Here is a 13,343-nt window from a genome sequence, read left to right on the forward strand (position 1 = left end):
TGAGATTTTACTTTGTATCAGGCGCTATGTTTTATGTTTTACATTTTTATTTAGCCCTCATTATAGTCTAGGAAGGCAAGACTATTTTTCCATCAGATTTTAGATTAAGAAGCTGAAACTTTCAAAGAGATTTGGTGAGTTTTTGGAGGTTACACAAATAGTAAGCAGCAAAGGTGTATGTATTTCAAACCATACTTAGGAAGTCCCAGGAAGCACTACACAGCCGACTGGGGCCCTGGGAAGTTAGTCTAGTTCAAGACCCAAAAAGCTGGTACCTCCCACTGTGCCACTTTCTCTGGCCTCTCTCCACTTCCATATTCATCATGACCTTTGTCTCACCCTGCGTAGATCTTAAACCCAGTAAGAAAGGAGGATGACAGGAATGGAAGAGTCTACAGTTTCCTCTCTGTTTCTTCATTCTGCTTCATATCTGTGTATCTGAGATTCGTCCATCCTTTATTCAGGCATTGACCTACTAAGGGTACAGAGATGAATTAGACCTGCTTTCTGCCCTTCATAGTTAAGTTCCATGCTCTGAGGCATGGGAAGCAGGGTGTGTTGGCCAGTACCTACCTCCTTCCACCATCTTTTGTAGGTCTCACTGGAAATACTCATCCCTTGTTTAATGCCTGACAAAGCCCCATTACTGCTTCCTACTCACAAACTTTAGCCTACTTGGATCATTTGTATGGTACCTACTCTAGAGGAGAGGATCCCTGAGGCCAAGACTGGTGAATCTGGAGATAAAATCAGCTGTGTGTAAAGCAAAAGCAAGGAGAAGCAAGTAGACCTAAAGGAGAGGGACAAATAGGTAGAGCTTAGATTTCAGGAATTAAGATGGAATTCAAAATCCTAAATTGGAAGACTGGTCAGGAATCTCATGGGTAACAGAAAAGTCAAGGCATGGTGGGTATTTTGGGGTCAGATTTGGCAAGAGAGGTGGGCACATTGGTACAGATGCATCTCAGGGGTGCTCAGAAATCTGAAATCTAATTTGGCACAACTACTGTCCCAGCCAAGAAGCAGAAGGAAATCTGAAGTCAGTGCCTCCTGGTGGAAACTAAAGAACCACATTAGAAGATGCTTAAACAGGTTGAATGTGGTACAGTGTAGGGTCAGTAAGAACAGATACAGATGCTGGCAAATAATTTTGCTTTTAAAACCTACTGAAATTAAGCTATCAGTAGAATAATGGTGTCTTCTGATTTTTCAACTGAAGCTGTTCTTGTAATAAGTATCTATAGTGACAAAGTCAATATCAATGATACAATATGGTTTCTAAAGAAAGAAACAGCCGTTTGAAAGTATAAGCCTATGCATTCATTTCCTAAGGCTGCTGTACCGGAAACTGAGTGGCTTACACAACAGAAGCCCATTGTTTCATGGTTCTGGAGCCTGGAAAGCAAGGTGTCAGCTGGGTTGGTTCCTTGCGATGACTACGAAGGTAGGATCCATCCCAGTGCTCTTTCCTTGGCTTAGAGATGGTGATAACCCTGTATCTCTTTACACCTTCTGTTCTCTGTGTGTCTCTCTGTTCAGATGTTCCCTTTTTATAAAGATACCAGTCATGTTGGATTATGACCCACCCTAAAAAGTTCATCTTAACTAATTATATCAGTGACCCAATTCCTGAATCAGTTCACCTTCTGAGGTTCTAGAGGTTAGGGTTCCAACATATCTTAGTTTTTGCAGGGGAAACAATTCAACCCAAAACAGCACACTTGCTGCTATTAATGAGTTGTGGCTTTCCAGATAAGGCTATAGATGAAATATGTGAATCACAGAATGTATCCTAGAAATAAGCTTTGCATGTGTGAATACAATTCACAAATCCAATCAGAAATTTATGAACAAAGCTCCATAATTTTAAATAAGTCAGTTGAATGAATTGGATTAAACAGAAGGGAAAATGAAAGGCATTATTAATCCCCAAGTTCCACTTCAGCTTCTCCCAATAACCCATTACCCAGTGCTGCTCAGTAGCAAATGACACTGAGTTTCTCTTTTCTAGAAACACAGAGCAGAGTGATACCCTACAGGCAGGCAGCTGAAAGGCACAGAAGTTCCAGCCACTTACTCAGAAACCTGAAATATTAGTTCCCGCACAATCATCAGCTCGAGTTTCCAACAGTGACAGAAAGGTTATGTTATGAGACTTCTTAGCCTTGGACGTTTTGCTTGGATACAACTGCATCCCTCACATAAATAAAGAGCTGTTTTCTGTTTTTCTTTTCAGCAGCCAGGTTGCTTTCCATTGCCTCCACTGCTTACAGAATTCAACAAGCTGTACCCATCATTCAACTCCCCTTTGATACAAAGAAAAGTGTGGGCGCCCAAAGCATCCTCTAAAAGAACACACTAAGAGCAGGGAGACGCACTTGAGGTGGAGGCTTCGCATTAAGTGAGGGGTGGAAGCTGCACAGCCAATTATAGGTACATTTCTACTTGTTGAGAAGACCTCAAAATAGAAGGTTTTAAAAATCTGCCTCTCAAGATTTTCTTTTCAGTGAAATTGAAGAAAAAAAATTTATGATAGGCCATATATAAAAAAGAGCCTGCCAAAGTAATCGTTTTCTTCCTCTTAGCAGACTCAAGGCGCGGGATAATTGCCTCTCCGTGATGCTTTGTTATGAGTGTTCTAAATAAACCGCTCTCAAGTGGCCCCCTTAAGAGCAGCACCCCCTAGGAATCTACCATTCAGACTTGAAACTATAATTTGTTGCAGACACTCTGAGCAAAATGCATCCTTTCCCCATCTCGAAACTTGATAATTAGGTGTGTGTAGTTAGAGGTAAAAATAAAATGAAGAGGAAAGTTATCCAGGTGCAAGTTATTAACCTGGAGTGATGGTGAACAAGGGGAACTTCAGAAAGCAAACTCACATTTTTGGTGCACATCATACGTTCCAGTCACCTTGCTAAGAGCTTTAACTCATGTACCTCTTAATTCTTCACGCTGATCCATTTATGCATTGATTTTACGGATGAGAGAGATGAAATGACTTACACACCAAGAAAACAGTAGAAGTAGGATTCAAGCCTCTGGTGGTTTGACTCTAAAGCTTCTATTCCTCCCACTCAGTTCCAGCCGCTGAGAGACAGGGAGAGAATGTGCGGAGCGCGCCAAGCTAACTTCCCAACCCACAATCACATCCTGGTCCCTGCTGTCTTCATCAGAGTATACCTCTGCTATCCCCTGATCTGTAACCCTTTGCAGACCCTCTTATGTTCGTCCGTTTGGTCATGCTGTTCTTGCCTGGATTGCTCATTTCTTTTATTCTCCAGGTACAAGGCTTAACCAGGTGCAATGCCACTCTGCTAGGGGGTGTTTGGAAATGTGCACAGCATTTATGGTTGTCACAGTTAGGGTGCTACTGGCAGCAAGTGCCCGGGAGCTGGGACTGCTCCCAGTCTGCAATGCCATGATGTATGGCTAGCTCTACCCAGCGGAGGACAGAGGACTGCTCTGTGCCAAATGCCCATAGCGCCCCATCGAGAGCACAGACCCTGAATCTCGCTCATCCCTCCAGCCCCATCACCTCCAGGAACTTTTTGATGTCTTGCACCCTTGGATCTGAAACGGTCTGCCCCTTTTCGGGAATGCAGAAAGACTTCTTATCTATTAGTCTGTACGTTTAGTGCTATCGTGTTTTGAATTCAATTATTATCCTTTCTCATTACACATATTTTTTGGCTATTTAGTAGTTCTTTTAATGCTCCTTGAGGTCAGATACATGTTATATGTTCCTTTAATTATAGTCACAATCACAAATATCTCTATAGCTTATATAACACAGATTTTGCAGCCACTCTTCTTTTAAGTGCTGTGTGTATGTATGTATGTATTATAAAATAATATCCAAAGATATTTTGACACTAACCAGTGTGATCTATAGCAAGAAAGATGAACAGTCTGTTCCAACCCATGAGATTTCCAGGTTGACAGCCAACACAGTCATTTAACTCACTTAACCCTCCCTAAAACACTATAGAATATTACTATTTCATACAAAAACTGAGGAATGGAGAGGTTAAGAAACTTGCACAGTAGTCACACAGTTAATGGGTCTCAGGACTGTAATTCAAACCTGGGGAGTCTGGCTTCAGAGTCTGATGCTCTTAACTGCCAGATTCAGTAGCTGTTCCTAACATGTTGTAACCACTTACTGTAAACTTTGGGGATGTGGAGCCCGCTGGCACTCTGAAGCCACTCTGAAGTTCTTAAGACCCCCACCTCTGGGCTCTCTGTGTGCCTGGAGCCGTTGGCACCTTAACCCCACTCCCCACTATGGGACCACTTCGCACACCTGCATTTCTGCAAGATAAAAATAATCTCTTGATGTGTGTCTACCCTGGAAGGGCTCACCGTCCTAGGAGACAGATTGTCTCACAGCACCCCAGGCCGACAGGCCTCCCGCCCTGCCCTTACCGGCACTGTAAATCCTAGTACTCGGAGAGGGCCCTGGCGGATCTCACAGCCAGCCAGGCGCCTGTGCGGGAATTGCTCGTGCGCCCTCTGCTCCTGGTGTGCACCGCCCCTCCTCCCAATAAAAGGCCCTGCACGCCCACCCTCGGGGCTCACGCCGGCACCTCTCCTCTGTGTGGTCCGCTGTGGCCTAGAGCAGCGCACCGATTAAACCTTCCTGAACCTCTCTCGGTCTCTGGTAAATTATCTTACCACCCCGAGTCACCGGCCCTCTGCATCGTGTCCCACAGCAAAGGGGATAAGGGAGGCCTCCTCCAAAGGTGAACTAAACCTACAGCATCAAGTTCAAGACAAGCGGCAGCAGAAAGAGGGGCTGGAGAGCAAGCAGGGGCCGACCGCGGAGGAGCCCTGTCAGTTAGCTTCAACTTAATCTTGTAGGTTGTGGGTTTTAAACAAGGGGTCACCCGGTCAAATAAGAGTTCTACAGGTATCACTTTCACACCTGTGGGTGGATGATCTGAGGAGAATAAGGTTACAAAAGTGACAGAGGCTGTGGCAGTGTGTGTAGATGATGATGACGATGATGACGATGACGATGATGACGATGATGACGATGATGCTGATGACAGAGGCCTGTCTGAACCAGGACATCACTGTTGTGGACTCTCCCCTCCAGACCTCGCTGAAGTCCCTGCCTCTCACTCAGCTTCCAGCATCCACCTAATACACCCCCGTATGGCCCATATGCCTTTTCTTGGGTAAGTGGACTGCAGATCAAAGCTGTACATCATATACTGAAGTGGGGAGGCAGCATGTGCAGGACGTGAGCGCTAGCCTTAGGATCCTAAAATCTGGGTTCAGTTCCAGTGTTGCTTTAATTACCTGTGCCATGTAGCCTCTCTGAGTGTGTTCTATTTTCTGCATAAATGAGGGTAACTTGCAAAGGCCAGAGCACGTCAGAAAAGAAGGCGCCTCCACCTTTTCCAGGGAGAAATGTTGCTTATCTTCTGAACACTAGATGGTTATCTTAATTCTAGGAAGCATTTAAATGTCATTTTTTATTTTGCCAAAGATACCTCCATTTCATCATTTCATCTGAAACAAGCTTTATGGTTATTATTTTTTCATCTGCCAACTAGCCAAGCTGTACCCTTGGTTCACTTCTTTGGAAATTCCATGGAAGTCAGTGGGACGTGGAATGATTAGCTCACAGCTGAGCCTGGCCTGTGTTCCTGTGTGATTAGCGTGGCAGGAGGCCAGAGAGAACTTGGGAAGCAAAGAATCGTATTTGCACGAACAGTGTCTCAGCAACGTGAATTCCAAAGGGGAATTAATGAGGGAAATAATGACTCTAACAGACCCATCCTGTTCTCTCTTCCCATCTTCGCCTGCCACGCTGCCTTTTCTGTAAACAGTAAGGAGTGGGTATGTGTGTGGTGTGTGTCTGTGTGACGGGTGTCTGTGTGATGGGTGTCTATGTGATGTCTGCACAGTGTGTATGTCTATCTTCAGAGCAAAATAAGGATTGGAAGGGTCCCCTCACTTCCTCAGGGAAGCCACCCAGGAGGTGAATGTCTGAAGCCTTAGCAGGATTTCATAGCTGTTTATGCACCTGCGTCCCCCTGTGCATTGAGTCTGACTGGAGCTCAGGGTCCATGTGTTCTCACTCCGTACCCAGGGTGGCGGCTGGCATCCAGGAAGAGATCAAAATTTGCTGAATTACTTGTGATCAAATCAGCCCAAATTCTGGCAATTGTTTTGGAGCCACTGATTCTCCCCTTAGCACGAGTTCCAGGAGTAACTGTTAGGCAGGGGGAAATGTTATTTTTAATACATATTTATTCAGGAGGAAAATATCAGAGGTTCTCTATTTTCTTCCCTTTCTTGCACGCTCCCTAATGCTTCAGTTGTTTGCTGAGTATCCAATCAGCTAGTATTTTTCATTATGGCGAAAGCTACTTCTAGATGCATTTTGGGTTTTTTTTTTTCAGTTCTTAGGCATTTTTATTCTGTTTAATACAAATGGGATTGTTTTCTTAATTACTCTTTCTGATGGTGTGTTATTACTGTGTAGAAATGCAGCTGATTTTTGGATTGATTTTGCATCCTGTAACTACTGATTCATTATTAACTTTAACAGTTTTGGGTGGAGTTTTTAGGATTTTCTGTATATAACATTCTGTCATCTGCAAATAAGCCTTTTATTTCTTTTTTCCTGATTCCATTGACTTTATTTCTCTTTCTTGGCTAATTGCTCTGGCTAGGACTTCCAGTACTATGTAGAATAAAAATGGTACAAGTGGGCATCCTTATCTTGTTCCTGATTTTAGAGGAAAAGCTTTCAGTTTCTCACTATTGAGTATGATGTTAGCTGTGGGTGTGTCATATCTGGCCTTTATAGGTTGTGGTACGTTCCCTCTAAACCCAGTTTGTTGGGAGTTTTTATCATGAGTGGATATTAAATTCTGTCAAATGCTTTTCCTGCATCTACTGAAATGATCATATGATTTGTATCCTTTTTGTTAACGTGGTGAATCACGTTGATTTGCAGGTGCTGAACCATTCTTGCATTCCTGGGATAAATCCCACTTGATCTTTTTTTTTTTCCCTCTTTTTTGGCCTTTAACCAAGGAATTATTCTTTATTATCAACTAATACAAGCTCAAATAAATTTTTAAAAATATTGAGATGTGTAAAGAACAAAGTATAAATTTCCTATGAACTCATTGCAAGTCATTTTGCTAGCAGTGTTTTATGTTTATTTTCAAAATTTTCTATGTTTTTGCAAAAAACTGACAATTGTTTTTTAACAAATATTTTTTGAATACCTCTATATTTTCAGTCCTGCTCTAGGCACTGAGAAGACATTGGCAATAAGTATATCCCTGAGCCTTAGAGACTTTCTGTTTTAGTGGAGTAACAAAGAAAAAAAAAATTTAAAGTACATAAAATAATATTTGGGAGTTGTAAATGCTAGGAACAAACAATACAGAAAGACAGGAGAATACGTGAAGGGAAGGACGGTATTACTTAAGGTAGTCAGGGATAGCTTCCTGGAGGAGGTGTCATATGAGCATAAACAAGAATGAGATGAAGGAAATACACATTCATGATGGAGAGCCAAGCATGCCAGGCAGAATGAAAAACAGGTCCGAAGACCATGAGGCAGAAACAAACGTGGCCTGCTGGCAGACCACAGAAGGGCCAGGGTACTGTAGGAGAGGGCACAGGGATGAAAGCAGGACAAAGTGAGGTCAGAACTGGGTACCCAGGGCAGGGAGGGCTTCCTGAGTTCTTTGGATTCCATTTCAGTGTTATAGGAAGGCACTGGAGGATTTAGTAGGAGAGTGATGTGATCTGACTTGCACTTTTAAAGAATGTGTTTGTTGCCGTGTGGAGATTAGACTGTAGAGGAGGAAGAGCATAAGGAGGGAAGAGTCCCAGCTGGGAGGCTCTTGCGTCAGTGCAGGCAAAACGATGTCACTTGGATTAGAAATGAAGGTGATGAGAAGTGATCTTATTCTAAATATGTTAAATGTAGCCCCAGCAGAATCTGTTGAGAAAACGAGATGAATCAGTGGTGACTCCTATGACAAATCTGAAATGTATGGGAGAGAGAAGATACTTGGGACTCGACACTAACCATCCTAGACATCTCCCTGGAGAGAACGCATGCTTGCTCTCTATCGCCTCTGTCTTTTACCTTATTAGTAAAACTGGTATTGGTTGAAATTCACCATTTGACTATCAAACTCTTCACCATTTGACACACTACATATTATGTTTATCCATGGTTTACAGATGAAGAAGTTAAGGAACAGAAAGTTAACTAAACAACCTGCTAAAGGTCTCACCGCACGCTAATCATGAGTCAAGGTTTGCACCCAGAAACTCTGACAACAGAGCTTCTGTTCTTTGCCACTATGATACCCTGCCCTCTCTGCTCTCTAATTCTTGGTCTAAAATCTTCCTAGAGAGGCAATTTAATGGTTTGCTGGCCGGCCAATGGTTTGCCGTCCTGACTTAGTCATCTGGCAAGATCATTCAGTGCAAGGATCACTGTCACCCGTTCCTTCCTCTGGGCTGGGATGGGAACCCATCTTTGTCTGGTGTGGAAATAATCCTGCTAATGTTTTTAAAGGCTACCAGAAGCGTATCTATTAGACTGATGATTCTGAAGTTCATGCTCCATCTCTAGCTATGGCCCTACAGATGGGACTCTCCCGTGTAATTTTTAAGGAAAATATTTCTTATGCTAGTTACTCAAAGAATGACAACAAAGATAAGACTTCACTTTGGTCTGGGCCAAAGATCAAGAAAATTGGTTGGGAATGGATGGTGTTAGAAAGACTGTCTTTAGGGAACTTTTTTCCTAGTGTTAAGTGAAGAATTGAGTCCTGTATCTTTGACTTTTGAAACGGGCTCATACTACCAAAAATGGGATTTAGTATTTCAAACAGGAGACAGCATTGAGTACCACTAAGTTCATGATCCGGAAATTTTATCAGATATTCATACATGTGTATACGACACATACGCATCAGGAATACATGAGGGCCTACAGAGATGCTGGCAGTCTTTGAATAGTTTCAGCTCTGTATTCTCTTTGTATATTGAATTCCCAAATAAATTCTTCACATTAAAATCCATATCCTGGAACTAATCAGCATGTAGTTAGAAAAGTGAAATGTTAAAATGAGCCCGGGTTGTCCTGTCTGTCTGGTGATTTATAATAGAAGGTGAGAACATCTGGTTGCCTTAGCTTTTGAAGTAAGGCGTATGTTTATTAAGATGTACTTGACAGAAGCAGTTAACATTTGACCCTACTGTGAATCCTTTCTTTCTCTTACAGATTTATTGACAGATTGGGATGGCTTTATCTTTTTACTGAAGGGGGATTGTCAGAGCATTTATCAGCTTTGTGTATTTTTGTGAATTTTTTTTTACCTTGATTGTACATTATTTGCACATGCATTTTATATAGAAATAAAAATCAAATTTCTTTTGTAAAAATCAGTCTTCATTCCAAATATGGATTTATCCTTTATAATTTTACTGAGTACAATTGATCCAAGGTGTCTTTACTTTGAATTATATCCTTGATTTTTGGCCAACTATGTATGACTCAGCTGTCTCCGAAACTTGGAGGACAATTCTTGTTACCAGATCAGTGTCGCTTTCCAGGCAGGAGATGTCATCCTAGACCCTCTATGGAGAAAGAATGTTGCGTAATTGAAAGACAGATTTGGGTTCAAATCCTAGATTATTTTTGTTTCTTCTGAAGGAAAATAAAATGAAAAATGATGTCACCAAGCAAAAACCAGCACTTGTGGAAGTAGCTGGAAAGGTGCTCAGTAAAAGTTAACTTGCATTTTTGTCCTAACATTGTCTCTCCTTGCCCCATCTTCTTCCCCATGAAATGAACGAGGATCACATTTTTATTGTCTCGTAAAAACAGAAGAGAATTGGACATTTATATTCTCATTTCAAAACATATAAACAGCTTTCATTCCTTTGCTGTCTGCACTCCCATAAAAACTTTGCATCACATTAAATTTTCTGGGATGCTATTTTTTCATTTCCCTGGCTAAGGAGATGAATACTTTATCCCTTTTTATTTCTCCTATTTGATTTTTTTAAATGCTGTGCCCTATTCTCAGGAGCCAAGAAACTACGTACCATCAGTTATGGTGGAAATATGTTTAGCTACAAAACAATCATTCCAGGAAACTAGGGTTGATTGGAGCAAGGCCTCTTCATAACTCCATGTGTTTTCTTCCAAAGACTCCTAGAAAATTGTCATGAACATCATTCTTAGTGGCCAGACATTTCTAATTATTCACCACTGTGAGTCCTCTCTGCTTTGGTATATAGGACATTATACCCCCATCCTGTTACGCGGGTCCACGTGACTTAGTTACAGTCTAGTGGTGTACATGTGGAAGTGGTATGTGTTACTGTCACTTCCAAACTGAGGCACAGAAAAAGCCCCTTTGATTGCCATTCTTTCTCAGGAGGAGGCCTTTGTTAGATGGAGGAATCACAAGCTATAAACAGCATAGGTTTCTAGGCCACTCAAGCAGAGGAAAGCGATCTTTGAGTCACTCAATGAGCAGAAAGCTCTACAAGAGAAAGAAATAGACTCACATTAGCTTAACTATTAAGAGTTTTGGGATCATATCACATCACAGCAAGACCTTATCTCTCTTGACTGAAGCTCCAGTTGGAGAAATCCATTCTATTTGGGGAGGTCATTCATTCCCTCAGGAAGCTCTTACTAATCATTTATATTGGGCCAGGCCTTGTGCTTGAGGCTGTGAAGATAAAAGGAAAATGGAACAAAATGTAGACCCTGGCTCTTAGGAGCTGATGGTTGAATAGCAGCACCTGTCTGAAGTTTCACTGGGTTCTTCATAGTCTTTCAAAGTGTCTTTATACACCTTATTTCACATGATCTTCAAAACAGCCCTACAACTATTTCTGTTTCACAAATGAGTAAATCAGGACCCAGATCCATAAAATAATTGAGTGGGGAAACCAGGACTTGCATGAGGCTTTCTGATTTCTGCCTGTTCAGATGTTTCAACTAAATTCTAGGCTTCTGTATGAGGGAACTGTCTTCTGAGGCTAAGTCTTGGAGCCCTGGAGGAGGGTGTATTGGAAGGAGAAGCAGAGTGTGGTGGGCAGAGGCTGCTGGTCAAAGCAAGTGTGCTTGATCTCAGAGATTCCGCCACCTGGGAACTGTACTGAGGTGAACCCAACGTCCACAAGAAATGTCTGTTTGCAACAATGAAGCTTTTTAAAAATGTGTTAACTGGGGTATAGAGGAACAAGAAAGACATCTAAGAACCAGGGCTCCAACTTCACTTCTGATTACATTATATATAGAACTGCTGGAGGGAAGTTTGGCAAGTAAACTTCTAATTAAATATATATAACACTATACTATATTTTGCATTTAAGTGATTAATTTACATCTGAAACTCACTGATGAACAATTCTTCTAAGTTATTATATAATGTATTCATCATTCTACTAACTAGCAGTCCTTACTAATATGCAAGACTTATTTGCTAAGTCATTTTGTGACACTATAATATATGTGTATTCTTGTTTTTGTATTAAAAATAAAAGCTGCTTACAGTAACTGAATATTTTCTAAGATACAAAGCCTACACAATTATGAACTTGTGAGCGTGGAAAATATACATTGTTATCACATATATTCTGAAGTCCTATCAAATTCTCAGTAATTGTTTGTTAAATCAGTACACGATAAATGATAAATAAATAAATAAATAAATAAATAAATAAATAAATAAATAAATAAAGCAAGCAGGGGTATCAGAACCACCCCTGTGATTCACTTGGAGAGTAATTGGAGGCTGAACACTGTGGATCATATTTTAAGGGAAACAAACATTAAACAAAAGAGAAAAGGGTATGAGGTGGAGCAACTGTAGAAAATACAATAAAGAGATTAACTTAAATGTGAGGCTCTCAATCTCCATTTAAAAGTTCAACTTAAATATTTGAAAGTAATTCTATTATAGACAGTATTTTTTTTTTTTGGTTTGTGTGCTTATTTGATCCCTTTTCATCTTTCTGCCCTGTAAAAAATAAGTGAATTACATATAAGAATGCATTTTCCACCATCTAGAGAAAGAGGATTTTTAGGCAACTGTTGTAAAATGATGACAGGTGCAACCTTTCAGAAGTAAAAACAGAAAATTAAATTAATCCAGGCTGACTAATCATTGTTCCTAGTGTTTAATCTTGGACAATCTGATTAATTAGCTATTATTTCCAAGTAATGCTCAAACTAGAAAATAACTGTATCTTATTTTCCCTGCATGAAAAATTCTTTTTCATCGTTACATGAGCAAAGGCAATGAACAGCAGTTAACCATAATACTGGTGAGTAGGGAAGCAACTTACTGTGTACATTTCATTAGGAGAAACTTAGATCTCTACAGGAAAGAAACATTAACACTTGATCTGGTTGGATCCCTGTGTAAGTGCAATTTTTGCATGGAGTGTTAGAATTGTTTTGTATCATGCAGTTAGAGGAGTTTGTTGAATTATGCTATTATGGAAGTGTACTGTATGTATCATGGAGTTCTAGTTTGTTGTATCATGAGTTATAGAATTTTGTTGTGTCATGGAATTAGAGACGTTTGTTCTATCACAGACTTACAGAAATACATAATCTAATGGAGTTAGAGAATTTTGGTGGTAGAGAAATCATCAGAAATCATTTAGTACAAACCCTTCATTTTGGAGTTGAGGAAACTGAGAGCTTAGCTGGCATCCCCAGGGTCACACAGTTAGTTGAAAATACGTCAGGATTTGTCAGTTCCTTTTTTTTCCTCCTAGGTAAGAATTTTATATTTCATTTAAATTTTTATCTTTGTAAAACCAAAGCAATTTTATATGTTTCTATATTAGGAACTTAAAATCTGGTTTTTTTTTAAGATTTATATTTCTTTCAATTTCAGATGAAACTAAATCCCAATGATCTCTGCCCTTTTCTTATCAATATGTTTTTTTCAAGGTCAATAATCTGCATGACATCTTTATTCAGTCTACTTCAGTCACAAATAATTTTTAATCCATATTCTGTCTATAGAGGACATTTAAATTATAGGTAAAATTAATTAAGTTATAAGACTATACCGTCATTATAAAAGAAAGCAAATTTAATTTAAAGGAACAACAAATTAGATGTTATTTAGAAACTGAAATGAGTTATTTGTCAGTTTAGTATTAAACCTTAACTTCTGAGTTTCCTGGCATCTAAGAATAAAGAAAAGATATTGAATAAGCTGAATTCCCTTTTTTTATAACTAAAATATGTATTTAATCAATATTTATTATAAAATCGGTACATACATCTATCCTTATCTTGAGGAAAAAAT

The 13,343-nt window shown here is 40.1% G+C and overlaps 1 long non-coding RNA gene across 1 annotated transcript; it reads right to left on the bottom strand.

The window, feature by feature from the left end:
* Positions 1–8,909: 8,909 nt before the first annotated feature.
* Positions 8,910–12,519, bottom strand: LOC140685486 (uncharacterized). Its single transcript, XR_012058730.1, has 4 exons — positions 12,364–12,519; positions 10,573–10,739; positions 10,105–10,213; positions 8,910–9,633 (listed from the first exon to the last, which is right to left on the bottom strand). It is a non-coding gene; the product is annotated as an uncharacterized lncRNA (long non-coding RNA).
* Between the last annotated feature and the right edge of the window lie 824 nt (positions 12,520–13,343).

The sequence above is a fragment of the Vicugna pacos genome, chromosome 14 (assembly GCF_048564905.1).
Source record: "Vicugna pacos chromosome 14, VicPac4, whole genome shotgun sequence".
NCBI lineage: Eukaryota > Metazoa > Chordata > Mammalia > Artiodactyla > Camelidae > Vicugna > Vicugna pacos.